The 23,471-nt window shown below is 40.9% G+C and overlaps 1 long non-coding RNA gene across 3 annotated transcripts; it reads right to left on the reverse strand.

The window, feature by feature from the left end:
• Positions 1–320: 320 nt before the first annotated feature.
• Positions 321–20,453, reverse strand: LOC133368688 (uncharacterized). Of its 3 annotated transcripts, none has more exons than XR_009758737.1 (3): positions 20,240–20,453; positions 570–640; positions 321–475 (listed from the first exon to the last, which is right to left on the reverse strand). It is a non-coding gene; the product is annotated as an uncharacterized LOC133368688 (long non-coding RNA). The 3 variants fall into 3 exon arrangements; XR_009758739.1 differs by lacking the exon at positions 20,240–20,453 and adding an exon at positions 4,284–4,377; XR_009758738.1 differs by lacking the exon at positions 20,240–20,453 and adding an exon at positions 3,633–3,775.
• Between the last annotated feature and the right edge of the window lie 3,018 nt (positions 20,454–23,471).

A 23,471-nucleotide genomic window follows, 5' to 3' on the forward strand; every position in this document is an offset into this window, starting at 1 on the left:
TACCTATAGTTCTTGTTGTGCTTAGAAAATTGTTGCGTATCTACTAAGTCAGCCTGCCATTGGGCATCGATATCAGACACAATAGTCTTGTTTCTTTTAAAATGGACTCTGGCTGGCTTATGCAACGTGTAAGCATCTTGGTCTGAAAGCCATGTCATAACATGTTTCCTTCTTAGTGTTTTACTGTGCTTTTTTGCCTCCTGAAATAGATGGTTCACTCCCCCAAAGCTCCCAGCCTCCTCAGGTGTGTAATATGTGGTTTTTAGAATTTCATCATGCTCTCCCATATTGCTGGTTGATACAGGTATGGACACCAGTGGTTAAAGTAAACTATTTTTATTGGTACCAAAAAAACTCCTGCTTCAAGCTTTCAGGGTTCAGGCTTGGGACAGACACATGAAATGCAGGAAATATTAACAGCCTGCGAACTCTCAATGTGTAGATTTTCCATATCACCATCATGCGTCACATTTTCCTATAGAAAAAAAAAGAGAGGCACTTTAGCAATGGGGATGCCCCAAACTGGGAAAAACAACACACTAATAAAAATACAGCTCAGAAACACCTACCTGTAGACACCCTTGCTCCATGCCTTCATTTAAATCTTCCAGCCACTCGTTTTCTTCAGCCTCCATTTCCACTATGGGTTTAAAAAGTACACTTCTATCCACAACCTTAGCAGATTTCATAAGTTGTTCTTCCTTCAGGAAATGAGCCTTCAGATCACACCCACAATCACACTCTGTGTCGGACATGGATTCACTAGAATTTGCCTGGAATGAGGTTTCAGGGTCTGGATACTGTCCGGCCATGAACACCGCTACAGGTAAGTTTGGGGTTGAAACAGACCATTTTTTTCTAAAATGCTTTGATTCTTCCTTTCCACTGCTAATTTTTATACTCGCTGGTGGAAACGATAATCTCCGAGGCTTTACCCGCCTTTTTGAGCACATTTTCAAAGGGGCTGGAGGATAGGAAAAACCTACTAGCCCATATACTGATTCACATGCTGGTTCCATGTTCGATCCTTAGAGCGTGTCTGGGCATGCATAATACACCTCTGTAGCAGGTCTCTCCATCCCCTCTCCTGATTGGTTGGGGATTCAAAACCTCCCCCCTTGGGTGACGTAACTGTAGAGGGGTTACTTATCCCTATTGGGCTGCTCTGGAGAGGAGGGGGTGGAAATGGACCCCTTTGGGGTCCATTTCCGGCACCCTAATTTCACCTAGGGGTTTTAAACCTCTTCAGATTGGTCCCCTGGAGACCCCGTGCTCGTAGAGGGGTCACATGCCCCTATAGGGAGCAGTCTGGAGAGGGGGCAGAAATGCACCCCTTTGGGGTGCAATTCCGGTACCCTGTTTTCACCTTTGGGTTTTAAACCTCTTCAGATTGGTCCCCTGGAGACCACGTGCTCATAGAGGGGTCACATGCCCCTATAGGGACCAATCCGGGACCCCGTTTTGAGTAAAAATACGCCCAATGGTCCAGCGAGGACCATGTGCTCCTGGGGGGTCACAGGGCTACCGTTTCTGGGGTGGGGCACGAGGGCTGGAGCTTCTGGGGGACAGGATATCCAGTGAGGTCACCAGGGGAAATGGAAATCGCAGGGTGGGCCTTCCAGGGTGGGCCTTCCGGGGGGCTTCTGCTGATGTCACCCATCAAACTCAAAAGGGGCATGGCGTAGCGGTTTGACATGAGGTGGTCTACTATTACTACTGGCGGGGTAGAAATAAAGTTTATTATTATTATTATTATTATCATCATCATCATCATCATCATCATCACACACAGCCAAGAAACGGTTGAGATGCTTGAGCTGTGCTGTTTGAACACACAACAGAATAAGCTACTCCCAGTGATATGCAACACAGTTACAATCATCATCATTATCTTCAGTGGTGTCCTCTCCACTTCCTCTCCATTCAACACAATGTATAGAAAGGAAGTGCCCCCATTTCCTTTCCTTTCCAGACCCTTGCCTTCTGCAGCTGGAGGTAAAAGCAACTATTCCTTCAGGCTACAGGAGAAGGAGGAACATGGAACTGCAAAGCCTTTCCATCAGTTCTGCTCAAAGATCAGCAACCTCTGGCTCCCGCACCCCTAGGAAATCTTTCCATACCAGCTGGTCATGTTTATAGCTAAATCATTGTAAGTAAGTAACTATGTCCAAGTTAGTTTATTTTTTCTTCTTTTCTGCCCTTTTCCCACCCAAACCCTTTTCCTTTTGTGCCATGTCTTCTAGACTTTAAACCTGAGGGCAGAGACTGTCTTATCATTGGCATTTGTAAGCTGGTCGTGGGGGAAAAATGGTGTGAAGAGTAGGAGAAATGAGGAAAAGTCCATGAGAACTGCCCTGTTGGTTTTGATTTCAAGGGGCCTGTTGTCCCGCCCCTCTCTTTCTTGGAGTTGCTGCATGTTGCGATCGGGGGAGGATGTTGCTTTACATCTTGCAAATGAACTATTGCCACACTGGTTCTATGCTTACACCAGGAACCTCCATTGGTAGTTACACCTCCGGACTATACAAGAGAGAAGCCCTATTATTATTGGAACTTGTTGCTTCTATGTTATTGTTTAGTTTTTATTGTTAGTCTCTTAAAGTTTTGATGTTTACATGTTCTGCTTTGTACGTCATTTAGAGTGGCTGACAATTCAGCCAGATAAGCGACTAATAAGTTGAATAAATAAATAAATAGATGCTGTTTTGATGGATGTTCTTAACAAACATTGCAGACACCTCTCCAAAAGGCAAAAGAGGGGGAAGATGCTGGGTAGTAAAGGCTGCCCTGGGTGCAGAGAAGGCTCCCCACTTCAGAAGTTATGCCCAACACAGTGACAGCAATGATGGGGTTGGGAGGAGCCATAACATTTTGAGTATGGGGCACATGGCCACACTGCATCTGCACCTTGCACTGTACTTTCTTGCTTCAAATGAGTAATGCTGAAGAGGACTACTGGCTACCTTGAGATCTGTACACATGCATTAACATCCATACCATACACCTTGTTCTCCTAGATTCGATGGCAAACATATTTAATGACTTTACTGCTTCTAACAATGGATGGAGCCTCACAGGACTGAATGTGCTTCCATATGAAAACTGTTAGCAAATCCATGAAAATAACACAGATGGAGTCCAGAAAGAAAAGACCTGAGCAAACTGAACAAAAACAGTGTATAATTTGGGATGAAAAGAACAGAGAGGTTTTGTCTTTCTTGTATCAGGCCTTGTACATAGCAGGGAGACTTCTCACTATATAAAAGAAAACCTTCCATGATGAGTTTCTGCCGGGCCTTGAAGACCTGGCTCTTCAGGCAGGCTTTTGGGGTGGGCTAGATTTTATCTTCATTGTTTTTAGATTTTTAATGTCTAGGTATTGTATGCCTATTTTGTACGTCACCCAGCATGGCTGGGCAGCCAGCCAGATGGGCGACTAATAAATTCAATAAATAATAATAATAATAATAAAAACCTCCCTCAGAACTACACAGCCATCCAGAGCACATGCCACCTCAGTGAAGCATCATGCCATTTTGCCAGGTTGCTAGGCAACATCTCAACCCATTAGGAACTCTCTCCCCTGCTGGGCTAGTTGATTTTAACATTAACAGAATTAACCCTTGCATTACCGAATGATCTCTGAGGCTGCAGTTCCAGCAAAAACATGTCCCCTTCTACACACAGGTGAAACTGACATGCCAGGAAGAAGGGTTGTAGCCTAGTCTTTCCTTTGACATGCTAGTGTTCTCTATGTATAGACAGATATAGATATCCTCAGATGTCTGTGGAAGCTTAGAAGCAGGATATGAGCACATCAACTCTCCCCCACCTGTGATTGCTAGCAAATGGCATTCAGAGACTTCAGATACTGGAGCCAATATAGTCATTATGACTAATAGCCATTGAGAGTTTATTTATTTGTAAGATTTCTTACTTTCCCTTCACCATAAGGACCTGGGGCGGGTTAGAACAACAGAATATTTAAAAAAACAACATGGTAGGGAAGTAGACGAGAGGAAGGAAAGATGGCGTCCTGAGTGCTAGTCTCTTTCAGGCTCCGTGGTTTGTTTTTAAGTTTTAACCTTTTAACGGTTTTAAATTGTTTAAACTTTTAATTTTCCTTTGTGTGCATTGCGAGCTGGAGGATTTATGTGCTTTCGCGTTTCTGTTTGAGACTTCAGAGTGTTTAAGGCTTAATTTTCTTAACCTGATATCAGCTGCGTGGGAGTTACTGCTATTGCCTGCTACAGCTCTCAGTGTTTAAAATATGTTCTGAATACCTCTGATGGGCTTTCTGCATTTGAGCAGCAGACTTCATATGAACTTTTCTGCACAGCCCTCTGCAACAGATTTGTCCTTGGGTCCTCTGTTCCTTTGTCTCTTTGTCTGCGCTGACTGAGAAGAAGCCCACCGATATAAAGTTATTAGGTGGAAGACACAGGAAATTGAAATTATTTGAAATTGAGAAACGGACAAATGATATGCGTAAGGATCTAGGCTTAATTAAATCATTTCTTGCGGAGTATAATGGGTTATTAACTACAATGGTAGAACTTTGTAGAAGGGGAAACATTGGTTCTATACAGAGGGAAAATAAGCCTGGGTCTCCCCAGAGTGCTTCTAATATTGATACACTGGAGTATGTCCTAAGCCCAGTTTGAAGGAAATTAAAAGGGGAAATAGTAATGGGGAAAAGAGTAAAAATATAAAGTGCACAAAAAATAAAAGAAGAAAGGGGGTCCCAAAGGTTACACATTTGGATACGAAAATGAATTTTAAGAAATTATTTAAACTGGTAGATAAGACCCCTAAGAAAGCAAAGGATAATGTGTCACCTAAAGGGGGAAAGCGGCCTAAAGGGGAAATGAGCAGAATGCAGAATGCTGAAGAGAAACCATTATGTGATCAGTCAACTAAAACATCTGTTGAACTTCCTCTCTCTACTGAGGGGGAACTGTAGGCTGAGGGAAATGAATGATCCATGGCAATATGTGCTTCATAACCAGGGACTGAGGTCTGAAACTGGGGCAAATGACCAGAGTCAAGGGCCAGAATAGACATCTAACTGAATGGTGCCAAAAGACAACCAAAGTTGGAAGTTGAGGCTTGTACATCATAAACTGGCTTTTTCAAATTATCCTAAGCCAAAGGGTGTGTTAACCCAGTTACAACGTAAATTTCATTTAATACAAATTTTAAAACCAATTGCTCCTGTTAGAATCTCTGCTTCAGATATTAGCCATATTGAATATTTATTATTTAATTATAAATATGCCCGTGCTGTAGTCTCTTTTCAGGAATGGCAAATGGCTAAGGAAATACACTGTAATAAGGAACAGTTTCTAAAACAGGACTTTATGTCACCAGAATGTTTGAAAATATCGCCCCTGTTATGCCATTAGCAAAGGAGGAATTAAGGGACGACCAGTATGAAAGTCTATGCGCATATAAAGGGATTAGAGGTGGGAGTGATCTTATAGACCTGAATGATTCAGAAGTTTCCTATATATCCCAAGACCGCCAAGACAGGAAGGACTCAAGAAAATTAGAGGAAGGAAAATATAATGAACCTAAAGAAGATCAGTATGAGCTGGAGTGTTCTGGAAATGATCTTTTCCCTGAGAGGGAGAGCTTTCCAGACTTGTCTGGTTCTGTACCTGCCCAAGTTCAAAAATGGCAAATGTCATCTAAGGGAAAGGATTTTTATAATAATGAGGAGAAAGTGCTCTTAGAGTCATTTTGTGCTCTGTCTCTAAAGGCACAGAATGAAATAGTGATGAGACTAGAGTCCTTAAGAGATCACCTGATTAATATGCAGGCAGAGCAAGATGGACTTATAGATAAAGAAGGCACACAACAGGTTGCAGTAGATTGTGGTTTTGTCCAACAGGAAAACAGGCTGAAGGAAGGGGTGGGAAATGTGCAGAAGCTCCCTGGCAGGGAAAGGAGTACTAGGAATTGCTTGGTCACAGCTGAGATAAATTATTTAGTAAACAAAACTGAGCCAAGATGCTCTGGGAGTGGCATTGCCCCTATCACATTAGATGCAAACTCTATGACTCCAAAGCCTTCCATGTGGCTTGATATGAGATACCTGGAAGATAGGGAACTGGGTCCTATAGAGAAATTAGTCTATAAGAACCCCTATTCAGTAAAATCTGTGTGCCCTGTGATCTCTAATGTTAGTAGGGTGAGCCCACATTTTGATGAAATTGAGTATCTGGAGCAGGATTTGGAAAATTGGGGGAACCAGAGCAAAATTTCAGAGGGTACAAATTGACATCATAAACAGCAGGCCACATGTTTGCCAGCCCCATTGATAGTGGCATCAACAGTAGGATTCTCAAAGAAGTTAAATACAGGAAACTATGACCATGCTGACAGGTCTGTAAACATCATGTCATGGAATATAGCTGGGTGGAAGGCCAGAGCTTATGACAATGATATCATTGAGTACTTATCCAAGTATTCAATGATAGCATTGTAAGAAACATGGCTTACGGCAAAGGATGAGTTAGTGTTACCAGGATTTATGTCATGGGTCAACCCAGCACAGAAGATAAAAGATAGAGGTAGAGCTATAGGCGGTTTAGCCATTTTGGTTAAGGAAGAGCTGGGATGGAGGGGAGAACTGGTTGGCATAGCAGCCCTGACCAACAATTCTTTGGTGGTAAAATTTGTGGTTCAAGGTATGGTGCTTATCTTGGTAAATGTTTATATACCCCCCAACTTCCTCTCAATATTCTATGCCTGATGTTTGGGTGCACTTAGAACAGCTATTAGAGGAGTTGGGCACTAGGCTTCCAAATGCCCTCCTTATAGTATTGGGGGATTTTAATGCAAGATTAGGACCATCCTCGATAAAGGTGGCTGTGCAGTGTGGACTCTCGGAAGATGACTTAACTGACCTGGCAGAATTGAACTATTGGAAATCCAGGATAAGAAGACAAATAAGGCTGGTGCTAATCTATTTAGGATAGCATATATGTTTGGATTACAGATAATAGGCAGTAACAATCCTAACATTCCGCACCCTTTTACTTACTTCTCTGCGAGTGCAGGCAGTGTGCTCGATTATATCTGTGTCTCCAGAGGAAAAGCCCACTTGTTCTCTGGTGTAACAGTAGATTCTAGGGAGGATAGTGATCATCAACCCATAACAGTGAAGATAGCTGTTGAAACTGATATGAGGATGGTGACCTATTTAGATCAATGGTTATCACAGAAACTGGAGGTGCAGGGGGAAAGGAGGTTGAAATGGCAAAAGGTAAATGTGAGCAAACTTTAAGACTTCCAGAATTCAATTATGGGTAGAGTACTTGGCAACACAATTTTAACCCCTGATGCCAATATCAATGTGGTACTGGAAGCATACCAGGATATATGTAACAATTTGAGACCTTTGTTAAAAACTGACATGAGCTCAAATGAATCAAAGCCTATGAATTCGTTATGGTTTGACACAGAGTGCAGAGTATTGAGAAGGAAACTGAGAAGACAGATACGTAGAGCACATGCCTCATTTGATCCGGAGGTACAGAATATCATGTTAAAACTTAGAAGTGATTACAAAAAATTAATTTCAAGCAAGAAATCACAGTTTCAGAAATTTTTCTGGGCAGACCTCAAATTGGCAGCAACAGAGTCAAATTCTGCCTACTTCTGGCATCTGGTCTCTAGCAGACTCAGAGAAACAAAATTTACACTTGATATTCCTGTTTCAGCCCTAACTTGCGAAAGGTTCTATTCAAATTTATTTAGAGAAGAAGACGATGTAAGGACTGTTAGTAGTTTTCCGTGGGCATTGGACATCACTTCCCTCCCTTTATGGTCTCCTGTAACTGCATTTGAGATTAAATCCCTTATTCAGACAATGAAGAACAATAAGGCCCCAGGTGATGACTTTCTGCCCCCGGAATTACTTAAAAGTGATGCTGACTGGTGGGCCTCATTATTGGCAGGGCTGTTTACCCACATAAACAAGACAGGTTGCATCCCAAAAGGTTGGAATCTTAGTATAGTAGTACCAATATTTAAGAAAGGTAATCGGCAGGATCCTAGAAACTATAGACCAATCAGCCTGATTAATATTCCAGCTAAAATTTATGCTAAGCAGCTCCTGCAAAAATTAGAGAACTGGGCTGATGAAAATTCTATGTTAGCTGAAGAACAGGCTGGTTTCAGGATAACTGCTCTACATTATTTCATTTGATAACTAAGTATTCCACAAAGGGTGGACAGCTTTTTGCAGCTTTTATTGATTTAAGTGAAGCTTTCGACTCTATACATAGACATCACTTCTGGGAAACGTTGTCAAACACAAATATAGATATGAGACTCTTACTCCTAATGAAAGCACTTTACTCAGAAACTTACTTGAAGGTTAGAACAGGTTCAAGTATGGCCCTGACAGATAAGATCTCCACACATAAAGGTGTACGCCAAGGTTGCATTTTAGCACCATTTCTTTTTAATTTTTGTATTAATGATATTGTCTTTGTGCTACAAAATCAGAATTACCATACGCTCAAAATCTTAAACAGAGAGGTAAATATATTATTATATGCAGATGATATGATCCTCCTGTCAACATCCCAAGTTAGCCTGAGAAGACTGCTAAGACAGTTTAGTTTCTACTGTGCAGAAAACAACCTGGTTATTAACAACAATAAATCTAAAGTAGTAGTCTTTGGTAAAAAGAGGAAATCACATAGATGGTTTATTAACTCCAAAGAGTTAGAGCAGGTAAAAACTTATTATTATCTTGGCATTACCTTCTCATCTTCAGGATCCTGGGCATTACAAATAAAGAAAACCGAAATGAAATCTGTCACCAGTTTGCAATCCCTAAACAGACTGCTAAACTATAGATATCCAGGCTCATTACGCCCAGTTATAAACATCTTTAAAGTAAAGGTTATATCAATGCTAATTTTCGGCACTGAAATTTGGGGCTTTGCAGATGTTTCTAAAATCGAAAATATTCAAAGTTGCTTCCTGAGTACGATCTTAGGGGGTTTCAAAATCTACCCCAGCTTATTTAACTAGAGCCAAACTGGGCATGGATAAGATCTCAGGGTTAATATATGTCAGGATGGCAAATTACTGGTACAAAATAAATAACCTAATGGAAGAAAGGCTTCCTAAGATCTGTCTGGAGGAACAGAGGACACTCCCGCAGGGAAACTTTTGGTTGCAGAAATTTTTAAAACTACTCCCTGATTTTGGATTCTCTGCTCAGGCATTGAATCCAAAGCTGAATGTTACTAATAAGATCTTTAAACAAAGAGTGTCTGATGTAGGAGCGCAAACTGACATAACTGCCCTTACTTCCGCAGGAACAGTGAAATGGCTAGCTGACGTAAAACGAGAGCATAAATATGAAAAATACCTGGCATTCCCCTTGGAAATGGAAGCCTGTAAAGCCTTCACACATTTGCGCTTTGAACAAATGGATACAATGATGAAATGGGGGAGATTTTATGGTATACCAGTACAAGATAGGCTGCGTGTTTGTGGAAAGCCAGTACCGGAGGATTTGGCTCATTACATTCTCTCTTTTTTTTTTTACAATAATTTTTATTCAAATTTTCATAAAACATACAAAACAAAATCATAAAAGATTCAAAGACAAAAAACAAAACAAAACAAAAATGATTAAACAAAAAAATAAAATGTTGACTTCCCATTTGTCGCAGATCAAATCAGTTATAGGTCTACAATATATAACAATCCTGTCTCTTAAATTATATTATAAAATCACTTTCCTCCAGTAGTTATCTTAATTAATCATCAAATCTCATAAACATTACTTTATTCTTTCCACAAAAAGTCAAAGAGAGGTTTCAATTCTTTAAGAAATATATCTATCAATTTTTCTCCAAATAAACATGTCGATTAATCCATCTCGTTAATAATAATAATAATCTTATTGTCATAACCATAATCCAAATAAACATATTGATTAATCCATCTCATCAAAATCTGTTAAGTCCAATAATTTCAATAGCCATTATTCCATTATCCATATTAATTCCATCTTCCATCTTCAATAGTCCTGTTAAGTCCAGTAATTTCAGTGTCCAATCTTCCATTATCAGTATTCCATAATAATCTTGCTGTCATAGCCATAGTCATATAATAAGAGTCTGATGGGAATTTCCTCTATCCCAAATATTTTCTTGCCATCAATTCTGAATAAGTTGCTGAAATATTGTTGTAAAGTCATATCTCTGTTCTTCTTTTTTACAAAATGCACTGGCTCATCTCTTGAGAGTTTTTCCATTGTCACATGGCTGCAGTTAATTCCATAGATTTTCTCTATATCAAGCTCCATCACGTCATTCCAGTCCAGAAGATTATCCAAGCCATTGATAACTTTATCTCTAATATCTTCATTAATTTCTTCAGAGATAACGTTAAATTCCAAACAGTAGATTTTATTTCTAATATCCATAAACTCCAGATCTTTTTCCAATTCCACATTTGTTCCAATCTCCAAGGCTTGTATCTTCCCTTTATTTTTTCTTTTCTCATCTCTGATCTCATTCTCCTCTCTCACAGGATCCCCTATTTCTTTAAGCTCCTGCGTCATTTTGCTCAGTTCAATTTTCAGCTCCTTACTGTCCTGTCGCAGGGTTTGTTTCGTTATCTCAATCTCATCCATTATTTTCTGAAACATAATTACTTCCAGATTCTCAGCCACTTTCTTGATTGCCATTTTTAAAACCACGAAAACAAAACAAAACAAAAATAAAGAACCACTTCTTATTTCAGCAACAATTGGGTTAATATTCCAGGCTTGATGACATCACAGTATAAACAGAGCAACCTGCCTTATCTCTCTATGTTCAAGAATACAAAACAAATTTAGTTCCCAGCATCAAAACAGTTAGTGGCGTCGTGAAGAAGCAGATTCGTCAAAATAAAATAGACCAAAAAGAGAATAGTCCCAGACAATATAATGTTCCTCGGAATAGAAATCCCTCTTCTGTTTATATCTTTAGAATGCACTTCCAGGACAGCTTTTTGCAATAGAAACAGAGATAAGCTGTTAATTTCGTGAATAACAGAGAAGAGTTATAGCTCACCCAGAAGTTCTTTAAAGCTGATTCATTTGACAAATCTCTTTTTGCTGCAACAATTTAAACCAAGTAAAAAAAATAATAGAAAGAAGGGTGCTTGCCTGTTAGTCCGTTTTCTCTTTGAAGAAAAGATAAACGTATCGCATTAATCAGATAGAGCTTGTTCGGAAGTCCGTCCGGCATTGCTGGCTGGACCTTTTCTCATAAATTAATGAAATCCAGTCCTCCCAACAAAAACAGGCTTTTGAGGTTGATCTCTACGTTTCTCCCTGCCCGGGAGAAATTTCATCAGTCAAAAAAAAAATGTTCTGACTGATTTATATCTGAATAAGCTTCTTTTGAGGCGGGAGCCCGTCTCAAAAGCAGGCACAAGCGAAGTCACCCTTCCCGGAAGTCGGCTCATTACATTCTCGAGTGTCAGTTATATACTGACATCAGAGAAAGTTACTTAGAGCCTTTCCTAAAGAAAATGAAATTTTGGGGTGTGAAAGAGAAACTTTGCTTTTTGTTACGAACAACAAATCAGTATGTGATCCAGAGGGTCGCTACTTTTGCGGTAAAGCCTGCTAGATCCAGGGAAAAGTTCCTGGATGCCATTTCTGTTAACTGCCATAGAGACTCAGAGATATGAGTGTATAAAATGCTTTTTGCTATGTTATCAGATGTTGTGTTATTTTATTTTTGTTATCGATGAAAGCCCTAAATATTTTAATGTTTTGTATTCAGTGCCTTCTTGCAATGGTCCTTGGACTAAGCAATAAACAAATTATTATTATAAAAACAACAACACCAACTCAGTTACCATTATAAAAACAAGTAAAACTATTCCAGCCAAAACAGAAGAGTGGCTCTAGTCCTGTGATGATTTTCGTTGCCCTTTTCTGCCCCCTTTCCAGCTCTACAAAATTGTTCTTGAGGTGCAACAAAGTAGTGTTGTTTTCAGTATATACCCTAGCCTTCCTCCTGAAGAAGCCCAGGTTGCAAATACATCAATGATAAAACAGTAGTTTGACAAAGCATTCTACAAAGAATTCTAAAAAAGCTAAAAACAGTCTTAAAACAAGGTTGTTTTTCTGCTCTTGCTCAGTGATTCAATAAGGTCTTGAAGGGACAATCAGGAACCCAGAAAGAGTAGGAAGAAGACATGATTCTTATGCTGTAGCTATTGGCTTATCAGCCTTTCCCAACCAGTGTGCCTCCAGATGTTGTTGGACCACAACTCCCATCAGCCCCAGCCAGCATTCCCAATGATTAGGAAAGATGGGAATTGTGATCCAACAACATCTGGAGGCACACTGGTTGGGAAAGGCTGGCTTAGATAATATAACCAAATGGCTTGAAGTAGCATGGGAACATTTGTGGAGTAGCTCAGAAGAAACTCCAGCTTCTAGAAGCTCCAGTCTTGCTATAAATGGTGTTCTATTTGACTTGTACCAAGTGCTAAGTACCCCCTCAGCCCCATGCTATTCTGATTTTCCATTATGAGCAAAGTTGGAACTCCCTCCTCATTTGTAGAGTAAATGTAACATCCACCCGCTACTTCTTTGCCCTTCTCTTCTGTCTTTGCTGCTCCCAGGAATATACTCTGCTCATGCTGTGAGTTGACGGAGAAGATAAAATATCAAGATGTGTTCAACCTGTAATTTGCATGGACCAGAGGGAGCCATGCATAGGCATTTTTCTTCCCAGCAAAATTACAATGGCTCCGTAAATGCAAATTCAGAAATAGTTGTCACTTTTGAGCAATTAAGCTAACACCTCTAGCATGGGCAGTATTTAAAAGAGATGCTAAATCAACTTGCTTCATCAGTTTAGGGTTTTTTGCATTTGAAATAACTCCAGCATATTAAAGGTATTAGTTGTTTCATCAAGAGATGGCAATATCATATCTGAACCACAGTATCTCTGCTCTAATAATTACTTGGCCACTGATCCTGGCTAGCTGAAATAACTAGGATCTTCATAGGTGATGGATAACAAGAAAGAATACTGTTGCATGCCACCCCAGTCTCCGAGGGGTGAGAGATCTCCAGGGGTCCCTGTGCTTGCCCAGGGTTTGGTTTCCTTGGAAAAGATCAGTGGAGTTTAGGGTGTCTTTATGAAATATGGTTTATTTACACACATTCCAACCTGAGCTTAAGATGGAGGGGTTCATCTATTGGAGTAGTCCAATAGATCTTACCGTTTCATCAGGCTTATAGGAGGCACCCGAGAGCCATGATGCAGGGACCCAGCCTCTCTTTGTCTCCCAGCCTTTCCTCCAGCCAGCTAAACACACAAGCCTCTCTTTGGTCCCAGGACGGGAAGGATCTCCTGAAGAGCTTCAATAACAATAGGATCTCCCTGGCCCATACGCCAGTTAATGGGCACTTGAGAGACCTATTGGCCCACCTGGCCACTCTATTAGATTAACAAAGGAGACTCATCTGACCAGTGGAGCAGGCTTCTCAGCTACAGAGCACACCTCAAGGTGCAGGGTTCCAGATCAGAGGCTGGAAGAAGACTCATAGAAATCAATGCCAAAACCCATAACAATAAAAAGCAAAGAGTCTTTCAATATCTGTATCTGCATGCTTCATGATTCCTAGGCAATGTATTATCTTGCACAACTAAATATCCTTATCAGCTTTCCAAGATTGCATCCTGCACTTCCAGACTTCACTCAGATGGTCCAATTCCAAATTACTGCATGAAAGTTGCACTTCTCATTTCATGCAGAGGGGAAAGGAGGCAGCTCCATCAGAGATTTAAGGTGGGCTCAAAGCTCATTTGGAATGAAAAGCCTTGTGAGAAATCTATAATGAGAAAGATCTCATAGTTTAATGCGCTTCTGCAAAGCACTGTAATTTGCTGGAAAATTGATGGGATAATATCATTCTTGAAATCAACTAGAGGGTAGCGTGTTACATTCCAGTCTTAATGGCTGCTACAGAAGGATACAATTAGAGATGGATGGAGCTGGAAAGTGAAGATCAAATTCAATGAAAAGCTTCTGGGGAAAATCCACGCAGGTCTGAATATATAAAAAAGGTGACTTTACTGCACCTCTATTGCTTCTAGCCAAATTGGCTTTGTTGAAAGACATCTGGTTTTCCTCCCTTTTGTAAGCCATACAACTCTGGATTAATTCTGGCAACTAGCTGAGTTTCATTCCATGCTGTTGTGGGAGGGGGGTCTTCCAAACCTTTAGAACAGCTTTTTGGGGCCTGGCTTGTGTGACAGTAAGTGCATTTTGCAAGCACAAAACCACCATTGGATACAAGCCATGCTCACCTAAACCCTAAACAAAGTGACCTAGTTTTAATTCAGTTTTTAAAACACATGTACCTCTTTTTTTCCTTTTCCTGCTCTGTTTTTTCTCCTTCTATCATTCTCAGGCTGTAGCTACACTTCACATGGAGAAACATTATATATATATTCACATGGAGAAACATTATATATATATATATATATATATATATATATATATATATATATATATATATATATATATATATATATATATATATATATATATATATATATATATATATATATATATATATCTGGCATTCTCCAATCTATAGTATTCATCCTGCCGCCTCATTCTATTGCAGCCAGTGGTTTTCCAGGAAATTCTGTGACTAATTCAATTTCATGCCCCATAACCAGGAGAAGAATATGTCCAAAGTGGTCCATAATCAGCTGCTGAATAACAGCTAGAAGTCAGAATTAACAAGCGAGGCATCAGACAGAACGAGTGCTGTTGGTGTCAAGGAATTCACTCAGACAAGATGCTGTGATGGCCACCACCTTGAGTGACTTTAATAGCTGATAAGACAAATTCACAGAAGTCTGCCAGTGGCTACCAGCCTTATTGCTTATGTTCAGTCTCCACTGTTGAAGGTAGAATGTCTCTGAATACCAATTGCTGGGAATCACAATTGGGGAGAGTGCTGTCACTCTCATGTCCTTCTTGTGGGCTTTCCACAGCTGACCACTGTGAGAGCAGGATGCTGGACTAGATGGGCCTTTGGCCTGATCCATCAGGGCTCTTTTATATCCTTTTGAAGTCAGAGTAGCAAATAGCCAACTGAGTGGGTAGAGTCTCTCTGGCACCTGGGACATATCATCGCTTTGTGAATGTCCCAATGGCTCAGTACACAGGGCACAGACCTGGCATTCCAGTGACTCAGTACATGAAGCAGCAATAGGTCTGTAGGTTTCGGATCTTGCTGCAGAACCTCCCAATATGCTGGAAGCCACGGGGTAGTAAAATATCTCTGGGTCTGAATGCAAAGAGAAGAACTTCAATTGTAGCAGGCAATTGAACTGTAAGCCTTTCTGACAACATAGGCTGATCAGACTCGGACAAAGCCAGGAATTCACATTGGTCTTTAAAATAATACAAGGGGGATAGGTTGCTCCCTGTTTGAGATTCCAGCTTCTTCATTCTGTTCCTCCCTTCAAACTGGTTTTCCAGGTTTCCACTCCCAGTTGTCATTCCATGACTGCTGAGCATTTTGAATCCATATTGAGGTTTTCTTGCCTTAGATAACTCATCCCTCCAAAGAATGTTTGTACTTCTGTAAACATTGGAATCTTCCGAGTTTGCTGATAACACCATCTTGTGGGCGGGTGGTGGTCTTTTGGCTATGTAAGTGGCACTTACAGCCTGAACATTAGAAATAGAGGAAGAGAAGAGATATACATCCAGATCCGTACGCCTACTCTCAAGGATTTTTTGGGCAAGACCTTAGATGCCACTTAGCTTTCATAAATCCTCCTGAAGGACCATCCAGTATAAACATGAAAGGGAAATAAATTGGGAAATTGATTAAAAAAGAAAGACTAGCAAGTTTTTTCTAAGGATTGTTACTACTGTGAAAGGTACTTGAAAACAAATGAAAAAAGGGGGTGGTATTAGAACAAAAACTTGGGATAATATAAAGTGATCATCTTGGAGCTAATTTGAAAAATATGAAGCAGAACACACCAAGCTGCAGGGGAAGACTGCGTGTGTGGGGGAAATGTAGACCTTTTGATGTGGCGGGGGGGAGAGAAAGAGACCAGGAAAGCCAGAGGTGAGGTTAATGCATATTTAGGATTAATGTGGCCATAATGTGATGATATGAAGCAAGAGGTGGCCATAAATTGCCTTAAGGGAAGGGAATGGCAATGGGGAGTCTGGATGAAGCTCCTGAATTAATAGTATTGGAGCATCTGCCATGCAATATGGTTTGAACTTTAAAGAGCCCTGTTGTATCATTCACTTGTCAGGCAGGTTGAGGGAGAGATGACACGTCTGCCGAGTAACGGGAAGGTGGGGGAAGACTTTTATTTTATTTTGCTTAAAAAGAGATGGAGTTAAGAAACCAGCTGTTCTTGCTGTGATGTTTTGTTCACCACTTAGCAAACATAGCAATCTGAATATGCGAAGCCAGGCCTGATGCAGGCACATCCTTAACCACTGCAGGGAAAATCACAAAATATGTAAAGGGATGATGATGATGATGATGATGATGATGATGATGATTAAACAATAATAATAATAATAATACCATTTATTTATAACGCCCCTTCCACCAAAGGGTGGCACACCAAACATACTGCATACAATTAAAATAACAATACATAAAATAACATAACAGCTCCTAATATCAACCCTTGTCTTAAAAGGAACCTGGCGCCATCACCAAAACCAAATCATGTACTGTCCTGCAAACCAGTAGGTAGGGATGGCTGAATCTGTCAGTTTTCGTTTCTCTCTCGTTTCCTACCTTAAATTCAGTTTTCCATATTTCTGCCTCAGCTTGTGAATTTTGCATTTAAAAGCCTGCACCAAACTCTGTATGCATTTTTTCTCAAATCTGTCCAAATGTATTCATTTCTTTATGCAACTGTGCCTAATATACACATGAAGGTAATACCCCCCTTCTGCCCTTAATCCATTGGCAATACCCCCCCTTCTGCTGTTTTTGCATCAGGGAGACTGTCTTTGGCTTTCCCTCATCTGGCACCTAGTAGCAGCCATTCCATCAGGCTGCAGCAGAGAGAGAGAGAAGGGATGCAGGATAATTTGGTCAGCTCTGCTGAGCAATAATGTAGTGGCAAATTCAGGAATGCAGGGTCCCTTCATGATAGTCACAGCCACACCCCCTCTACCTTTTTTTCTTTTACGGCTGGGTTGAGAATGAGATCCTTGTTAATGCCTTCTCTCACAACAGGCATCCCTAGGAGCCAATAAGCATGAAAGGGAGAGTGTTGGCTACTGAGAAAAGTCTTCTCAGTAGCTGTCTCACCTCCTTTCACTCTACTTGGCTCCAATCTGCAGGAAATGACAAGAAAGCATGTTAGAAGATTTTATCTGGCTCCCCTTTCATTCTGATTGGCTTGCAGGATGCTAGAGACCCTACTCCCCAAAACATAAGGGGCCTTAGACCCCCCCCAAGACCCTGGACAACTACACCCCTGCTGTTTAGAGGCTGGCTGCTTTTGGCTCTCTGAAGTGTTTTCTTCTCATCAGGTCATTTAAAGTTCTCTGAAACATTAAGAACAGGTGTCTGTGTTTGCATTTTTCCTTCCCCCTCCCCATTCTCCCCCCCCTTTAGTTCCATACACAGTATTTGAAGGGCATGCAATGTCTTGGAGGACGACAATGGTGATGATGATTAATGTGAAAGAATGGGTTAACCATGGTTTTAAATCAGGGATGGGGAACTTGTGGCCCTCTAAATGATGTAGAACTATAACTGCCATCATCCCCTGATATTGACTGTGCCGGCTGGGGCTATCACACACAGGGCATAGTTAAACTACAGAATTCACTCCCAGGAGAGGTAGTGCTGGCCACTACCTTGGGAGGCTTTACATGGAGTATAACGCTATCAATGGCTGGCTACTAACCATGATGGCTACGCTCTGTCTCCGCAGTCGGTGACAGTATGCTTCTCAATACCAGTTGCTGGGATCGGCAGAAGGGGAGAGTGCTCTTGCACTTAGGTATTGCTTGGGGGCTTCACATAGGCATCTGGTTGACCACTGTGAGAACAGGATGCTGGACTAGATGGCCCATTGGACTGATCTAGCAGGCTCTTCTTATGTTCTTATGAGAGTTGGAGTCCAAAAACATCTGGAGGGCCACAGGTGCCCCATACATTATAATTTGCAGAGGTACTGAACATGAAGGCTCCATTTAGCCTTCTTATAGCTAACAGTAATGTAATGACCTATTTGTAGAGTGTACAGCTTCAAATGGACCAGCAGAACCAGAAGTCCAGTAGCATTTTAGCGTGCTTAGTTATGCCTGCTGCAGGATGAAATAATAGACCACCAGCCAAGACGTTCAGGAAGAGAAACTTTACTTGTTTCAATAGGTTTGTCACACCGTGCTCCTTCGCTCTCTCTCTCTCTCCAACCAACTATAACACATTCCTATTACCCCCACACCTCTGTGTGCTTACTCAAGCCTTTTATTGCTGCTTCTTTGATCCGTTACAGCTGCAGCCTGACCTTGGGCGTTTCTCCCAAGTGCTCTCAATTAACGGCTTAACTCTTTCCTTAACTCCTACTGTCCTGTCTGGAAATGGCTGTGTTGCCCACCTAAGCCTGACACTATTCTCCATGAAGAATTCATGAGCAACAGTTCCTTCTGGGTGAAGACCTTGTCAGTCCATCCTGCTTCAGCTGCCCTCTAAAACAGGACAGTATTATATTAGATGAACCCATGGAGGATAAAGTTATCAGTGGTTACTGGTAACAAGGGTTATGTTCCACCTTCACATTTGGAGGCAATATGCTTCTGAATGCCAGTTGTTGGGAACCACAGGTGGGGAAAGTGGTGTTGTGCTCAGGTCCTGCTTATGGGCATCCCATAGGCCATTGTGAAAATAGGATTTTGGACTAGATGGACCACTGGCCTGATCTAGCAGACTCATCTTATGTTCTCAGAGCTTGGAAGATTACTTTTGAAAAGGAATAAATTACAATTACTGTTACATGGCCCCAAAAAGGAATAAATTACCATTACAATTACAATTGTCCTGAAAGGAATTGATTACTGTTACTCAAAAGTAATTACTACAATTACAGTTAAGTTCCTTAAAAACAACAACAACTAGAGTGCCTACAAGGTGCTGGCCTTAGCTGCTGCACACCTAAACAACCTAAAACAACACTGAAAATAAACACACACAGAGAGAGGTAGTAGAACAATTCTTTTTATACATCAGACAGCAGTGCTGGTCTCTCCACTGGTAAGGGAGGCTGGGAGGGAGGCAGAGGCCACCACTCAGATCTTTGTGCATCAACCCAAGTGTAATCTCCCCAAAACACACTCTCTCTCAGCCAGCAAGAGTCATCTTTCTCACTCAGCCACCTCCAGGACCCTGTCCTACCACCAACTAAGGTACTACCACCAACTAAGGCACACCGACCCATCCAAACATTTTCCCTTGGGTGCAAAAAAGTGAAAACACTGCAAATGCAGCAAAGTAGCCAGGGTGGGCGGCAGAGGCTGCTTTGCACAACAAGCGCAAACAAGATATTCACACACACATCATTGTCTCTCACCTCCACAGTTCTTTATCTCCATTTTGCTGCTGCCTTCTTCTCTTCCTTCATCCATGTCCTTGCCCTCCGGCTTTTTTCCCCCTCCACTCCATTCTTTCACCACCGTCCATTTTTTAAACAATTGCATTCTCTACTCTGCCCCCATCTCATTCTCTGCTTCCTCCGTCGTCACCCCCTAAACACGCACGGGGCATGAAGAAAGAGCAACGCTGCACAGAAGCCCAGTTTGAGGCACATGATTTTCATCCATGAATCAGAGGAGCAGAAGACTTCCCCTGCTTCCCCCCCCAATAATGCCCAAACGTAATGCTGGAAACATTACAATTACTCCTCAAAAGTAATAAAATTACTCTTATTACAATAAAAATATAAAGAAATTGCCCATTTGTTCCTCAGAAAAGTACTAAATTACATGTAATTCATTTTTTGTAACTAATTACCTCCAAGCTCTGTATGTTCTAAAACACGAATGTCTTCAGGCAAACATGTATTTATTTATTTATTTATTGTACTTCTATACCTCCCCTTAGCCGAAGCTTTCTGGTGGTTTACAGTAGACTTATCAAACTACAAGTGTGGGGCTGATAGTTTCTGATGCTTACCTATAAAAATGATTTAAATTGTGCTTGAACCCATTCTCGATATTCTGAAGGAACTAACAAGTAGCTGTTTACCAGTCATTTCCAGAGCACCACTGCTGTAAAGCATTACAGGGTTTCCAACTTTTGCAGCATCTGTCTATCTTTCATTGGATCTATTTTTCTCCTTCTGCCATGCTACTGCTGTGCAGATCGATACAACACAGTCAACAAAGGTGCTAATTTGAGCACTTTTCAGCTGTGTCCTATGGCCTACATATATATATATATATTTAAAAATAAACTCAACTCAGATGGCCTACTTAGAAGGCATGCCAAGGCAAATACTGTGTACTCTAGATTAGCTGTTTGCCACAATCTAGCTACTCCTAAAGTAACATGAAACACAAGGAAAAGAGAAAAATCTAATGATTTGCACAGCCTTCAATGCTTTGCATACATCTTTGTAACTTTGCAACCTCCAGAGAGCCTGCTATTTCTGGAGTTGCTACTAGGGAGACACCATCACTATATTGTTTTAGATGCCTGCTGAAAGTTTTATCATTGTTGTTGTTGTTGTTGTTTCAGCAAGCCTACCCAGACATTTAGGCTAGTATTCAGTGCTAGCCCTACTCAGAGTATACATGACTTTTCGGTCCATTAATTTCAATGGGTCCGCTCTGAGTCAGACTTGGATAAATGCAACTCCAAATTTTGTTATTTGATTTAAAAGTTTCACTGATTTTATCTGTGTTTTAACGGGAATGACACTATTTGTGGGGATTTTTAAAATAGGACAGTACATTTCAGCTGTTTTAACCACAATTTCATTATGTACAATGCCACTTTGAGAGCTGTTTGACTAAGTGGCTTGTGAATCTTTATAAATAAAAAAAATGCAATTTTATGTTTCGATAGTACATTTCCCCATTATTATTTTTATTCATTTTTGATAGGATACAAAGGTTAAATGAATACAAACAGCAACAATGAATCAACAGATGCTACGTCGTCTTTGACTTGGTGGAATCATTTCCAGTTTATAAGGCCTAATTACTTGGACAGGGTGCTTGCAGGAATGCATTCAAATACATGTCCTCTTGATATTTGCCTGTCATGGCAATTGAAACTGAGCTGAGGAGGGCTGATCGGGTGGGTCTAGGGAGTGGTCAGAGCTTGGAAAAGTTACTTTTTTGAACTACAACTCCCATCAGCCTCAGCCAGCATGGCTACTGGATTGGGCTGATGGGAGTTGTAGTTCAAAAAGTAACTTTTCCAAGCTCTGGGAGTGGTAAACACCTCTGTGCATTAAGGGGTGGTGCCTGCCACCTTATAATAGTGACCACTACTGAAGAAAACAACCCTGGAACCAATGGATTTTAATAACTATCACCCAGTCACAAATACTCCCTTCCTGGGAAAGGTGACTGATAGGGTTGTGGCAGAACAGCTGCACACGTTTCTGGATGAGACTAATTATCTGGATCTGTTTCAGTCCAGGTTCAGGCCTGGATTTCGGACTGAATAAGCCTTGGTTTTCCTGATGGTTGACCTTTATAGAGAGAACAGGGTGAGTGTAACCCTGTTCCTTGTGTTCAATCTCTCAGTGGCTTTCAATACCATTGACTGTACTATCCTTCTGGATCAGCACTGTGGGATGGGCATTGTTGGCACCATTCCTACAAAGTCATATCCAGAGACAAGTATTGGGAGACTATTACCTGGCCTACTTCTGTTTACACTATCTTGTTCCCAGTACTTTTCAACATTTACATGAAGCCATTGGGAGCAGTCATCAGGAGCTTTGGAGCAAGGTGCAACCAATACACAGATGATGCCCAACTCTAATTCTCCATTACTTCTGAATCAGGAGAGGCTGTGCAAGCCCTGGAACAGGGCCTGGATGCAGTGGTGGACTGGATGAGGGTCAATAAACTGAGCTTGAATCCTGAAAAGATGGAGGCCTTGTGGGTGGGTTGTTCCCATGTGCAGGAGTAAGTCAATTGCCTGTCTTGGAAGTAGGGTTGCCAGGTTCAGGGCCTGAGGCTAATCCTGTATCTTTAGGAGAAGAGAAAGTCAGCCAAGTGCAGGTGTTCTTGCAACACTGTAATGGGACCACAAGGTGGAATTCTCTCTTCCCCCTGCACAACTTTTAAAGACACAAAAGACCTCTTGGTCCAATTCTGCTTTCTGTATCATATGTTCTGCACATAGATTAAACAAATAGGGTGATAAAATACACCCCTGTCTCACACCCTTTCCAATGGTGAACCAGTCAGCTTCTCCATATTCTGTCCTTATGATAGCCTCTTGTCCAGAGTAAAGGTTGCACAACAGGACAATCAGATGCTGTGGCACCCCCATTTCTTTTAAAGCATTCCATAGTTTCTCATGATCTACACCGTCAAAGGGTTTGCTGTAATCTATAAAGCACAGGGTGATTTTCTTCTGAAATTCCTTGGTCTGTTCCATTATCCAAAGTATGTTTGCAATATGATCTCTGGTACCTCTTCGTTTCCTAAATCCAGCTTGGATATCTGGCATTTCTCACTCCATATATGGTAAGAGCCTTTGTTGTAGAATCTTGAGCATTACTTTACTTGCATGGGATATTATGGCAATAGTTCAATAATTACTGCATTCCCTGGAATCCCCTTTCTTTGGAATTGGGATATATATTGAATGCTTCCACTCTTTGTTTAGTTTTCCATATTTGTTGACCAATTTCTGTCAAAATTTGGACAGATTCAGTCTCAGTAACTTATGGTGACTCTATTGGTATGTCATCTGTTCCTGGTGATTTGTTTCTTCCAAGTATTTTAAGAGCAGCTTTCACCTCACATTCTAAAATTTCTGGTTCTTCATCATACAGTTCCTCCATGAATGAATGTGTCATCCTTTCATCTCTTTTACAGAGTTCTTCAGTGTATTGCTTCCATCTTCCTTTTATTTCATCTTGGTCAGTCAGTGTGTTTCCCTGTTGATTATTCAACATTCCTTCTCTTGGTTTAAATCTCCCTTTAATTTTTCTAATCTTTTGGAAAAAGGCTCTTGTTCTACCCTTTTTGTTCTCCTCTTCTATTTCTATACAATAACCATTGTAATAGTTCTCTTTGTCCCTACGTACTAGTCGCTGTATTGTTGCATTTAGGGTTCAAACCGTGTTTCTATCTGCTTTTGCTTTTGCTTTCCTTCTCTCTTTAACCATTTTAAGAGTTTCATCAATCATCCATTGAGGTCATTCTCTCTTTTTAAC

Source organism: Rhineura floridana, chromosome 12 (assembly GCF_030035675.1).
Source record: "Rhineura floridana isolate rRhiFlo1 chromosome 12, rRhiFlo1.hap2, whole genome shotgun sequence".
Classification (NCBI taxonomy): Eukaryota; Metazoa; Chordata; class Lepidosauria; order Squamata; family Rhineuridae; genus Rhineura; species Rhineura floridana.